Source organism: Portunus trituberculatus, chromosome 50, assembly GCF_017591435.1.
Source record: "Portunus trituberculatus isolate SZX2019 chromosome 50, ASM1759143v1, whole genome shotgun sequence".
Classification (NCBI taxonomy): Eukaryota; Metazoa; Arthropoda; class Malacostraca; order Decapoda; family Portunidae; genus Portunus; species Portunus trituberculatus.
In genome coordinates, this window is record NC_059304.1 from 6,723,564 (window position 1) to 6,727,519 (window position 3,956).

General features: G+C 30.5%; 1 long non-coding RNA gene across 1 annotated transcript in view; it reads left to right on the top strand.

The window, feature by feature from the left end:
- The first annotated feature begins 3,035 nt into the window (after positions 1 to 3,035).
- Positions 3,036 to 3,956, top strand: part of LOC123499715 — a 108,477-nt gene continuing 107,556 nt past the window's right edge. The window contains exon 1 of the long non-coding RNA XR_006673069.1: positions 3,036 to 3,144. This is a non-coding gene — a long non-coding RNA (uncharacterized LOC123499715). The remainder of the gene's footprint in view (positions 3,145 to 3,956) is intronic.

Below are 3,956 nucleotides of genomic sequence, written 5' to 3' on the forward strand. Positions count from 1 at the left end.
CTCTCATTCCCCTCACTTCCCCTCATCAGCCTTCTGCATTCCACCTACAGCAAATTTGTTTAATTGCTTATACTGTCATTGTTTCCCTGATGTCTGTCTGTCGGTCACCCCACGTGTGACGTCGAGCCGTCTTCCCCTCGCAACCCGCGGCTCCCTCGGCCATGACGGCGGCCGGATTGCAGGTGTCGCTGATCAACTGGAAGATGCAGGAGAGCATCTCGTCCTCCACATGATAACCCACCCAATGTGTGATGCGTAGGAGTTACTAGAGTAATTTGCATACTTCCTCGACGTTTAGTTCATTGTTATTATTATTATTATTATTATTATTATTATTATTATTATTATTATTATTATTATTATTATTATTATTATTATTACTACTACTACTACTACTACTACTACTACTACTACTACTACTACTACTACTACTACTATTATTATTATTATTATTATTATTATTATTATTATTATTATTATTATAATAATTATTATTATTACTACTATCATTATTATTATTATTATTATTATTATTATTATTATTATTATTATTATTATTATTATTATTGTATCAGTTCAATTTCATGTTTGCCGCCAGGGATAAACTTCCTATCTCCCTTTCTCATAATTTTGTGTATTCTTTTTATTTTGTGTTTACGTATAATGCGCTCTTCTCTTTTTGTATTTGTCTTTTACTCAGTACTAGTTTTATTTTATTTTTTTTTTCATTTATTTATTTATTTTTTTTTTTGCGTAGAAAATTCCCACGTAAGTGATCCTTTTCAAATGCTCCCTCCGGTACTTGCAGTGTGTGTCGGTTGTGCCTGTGTTCCGTGGACGCTTGGTTGCCGTCTCTGCTGAGGGAGGCAGTGGGCGACTGTAAAAGTGACGTCGCTGTTCCGTGTCTCTTTGTTTCCGTCTCAGTATCACTGCTTTTATGTCCGCTGTTCGAGGCTTCTTTTTACCTCTCGACTTATATATCGAACAGAAGTAAATAAGAGTTAATTTTTCAGCATCATTGCTGTTTTTGATATGGTGTGGTGCAGTGCTGAGTACTTACGTTGAAAAGTGCCATTTTCACCTCATTCTTTATCAAATATCATAAAATGATAACAAAAGCGAGTTGAATGACGTATGTACCTACAATGAGAAACACGAAAAGTTTTCACCCCCTGGGAATGTGAAAACAACTTGATTTTTTGTTTGTTTGTGGTTGCTACATCTAATTATATGATGCACTTTGAAGCATTTATGATACACACTAAAAATGCACATCATTGTACACTTTAGATATGATGATGACCCGAGCAGCTACACTAATGCTATCTTGAACACAAAAGGCCGAAAGGGGGGAATCTTTTTCATAGTGTCCATCCCCTGAGAGCCCCTCCCAGTGCTGAACAGGTCCCGCGCATAAAGGCACCTGGGAAAACACTCCTCCTTGCTATGAATTAAGCGCGATAAACCTGCTCTATCTCGCTGTTAAGGTGAGATTGGATCTTTGCCTGTGGAAATTGAACGGCTTATCTCACTTTTATTATTAGCAGCACAGCCTAGAGAGGACAAGGGGGAAGGAGGAGCAGGAGGAGCAGAAGGAGGAGGAGCAGGAGGAATGGGGAGGAGGAAAGGAAAGAAGGAAGGAAGGAAGGAAGGAAGAAAGAAAGGAAGAAATTAAGTATATATCAGTGAGAGAGAGAGAGAGAGAGAGAGAGAGAGAGAGAGAGAGAGAGAGAGAGAGAGAGAGAGAGAGAGAGGGGGGGAGGCGAACAAATGTTCTTCCTTTTCATGCAGTACTGATAAATTGTTATTATTATTATTATTATTATTATTATTATTATTATTATTATTATTATTATTATCTTTATTATTGTTATTATTATTATTATTATTATTATTATTATTATTATTATTATTATTATTATTATTATTATTATCATTTATTATTATTATTATTATTATTATTATTATTATTATTATTATTATTATTATTATTATTATTATTATTATTATTATTATTATTATTATTATTATTATTATTATTATTATTATTATTACAGTATTAATATTATTATTACTATTTTATTATTGTTATTATTATTATTATTATTATTATTATTATTATTATTATTATTATTATTATTATTATTATTATTACTATTACTATTATTATTATTATTATTATTATTATTATTATTATTATTATTATTATTATTATTATTATTATTATTATTATTATTATTATTATTATTATTATTATTATTATTATTATTATTATTATTATTATTATTATTATTATTACCGCTATTATTACTTTATTATTATTATTATTATTATTATTTTTATTATTATTATTATTATTATTATTATTATTATTATTGTTATTATCAATATTAATTATTATTATTGTTATTATCATTATTATTATTATTATTATTATTATTATTATTATTATTATTATTATTATTATTATTATTATTATTATTATTATTATTATTATTATATTATTATTATTATTATTATTATTATTATTATTATTATGGTTGATGTCTTTCTTTTTCTTCATCTACTCTTTCTTCTTCTTCTTCTTCTTCTTCTTATTATTATTATTATTATTATTATTATTATTATTATTATTATTATTATTATTATTATTATTATTATTATTATTATTATTATTATTATTATTATTATTATTATTATTATTATTATTATTATTATTATTATTATTATTATTATTATTATTATTATTATTATTATTATTACTACTACTACTACTACTACTACTACTACTACTACTACTACTACTACTACTACTACTACTACTACTGCTGCTGCTGCTGCTGCTGCTGCTGCTGCTGCTGCTGCTGCTGCTGCTGCTGCTGCTGCTGCTGCTGCTGACTACTGCTACTACTACTACTACTACTACTACTACTACTACTACTACTACTACTACTACTACTGCTGCTGCTGCTGTTGCTGCTGCTGCTTTTTATTATGTTGTTGTTTATGTTGTTATTTTGTTTTCTCATTGTAGGTGATCAGTTGGCAGAAATCGTGAAGCTTGTAAGGCTTATTGGAGTTTGTTGTTGCTACATTTGTCACGCGCTGCAGCGCCACTCTGCACATCGGCGCCTTTAAATCTAGGTGAGAGGAAGTTTCTGGTGCCTGTGTGTAATGGAACACTCGTTTTTGTTTCCCAACCTGTGCCTTTCTGTATCCCTTGATGTTTTCTGTCTTCCATTTCCTCATGTATTATCCGTATTCCAGAAACATTCATTTCCACTATTTTCACTTTGGCTTTGTGCACTTCAGTGATGCAAATTTTTCACATGTCACAGCTGCATAGGTAAAGTTATGGCCGTCGAGAGCGAAAAAGATTAGTTGTGCTGCGTGCAGATGAATTGTGCATTGCATGAGATGGTTGAGAGAAGCTGTGGAATGCGTGATTGGTAGTCGCAATAAATAAAGAAATATCAAATCAGCGAACTAAAACAAACATAAATACCGAAGCAACGAAGAAAAGCTAGACGAGAAATACATTAGCAAGGAAGAAGAATTACCAAGCAAGGGAGCGTTTATAAAGTACTACAGAGGAAATCCAATCGGGAAGCTACTGCAAGGCTGTAAAATGTAGCATAGTACTCCTGCGTGCCTTGAAAGAGTCGTTGCAGTGCTGGAAAGACTATTTTGAATACATTTAAATTTACGTTACTTGCCTTTGTTAAAATTTATACATGAAAGAACAACTTGAAGTATTAATGAGTAAGGAAAAAAAGGCATGGACAGGTGATAAGTGAAAGTGTTATAGATAATAGTGGTCAAGAGGATGGTTAATGCCAAGCTTTTTGTTATGGAAGGACATTAATTAACGCAGAAATTATGGTCCGGTAGTTGTTTGTGTGCGAAACGATGTATGAAAGTAATGGAAGTATAAATGAATTAATGGATGACGAATT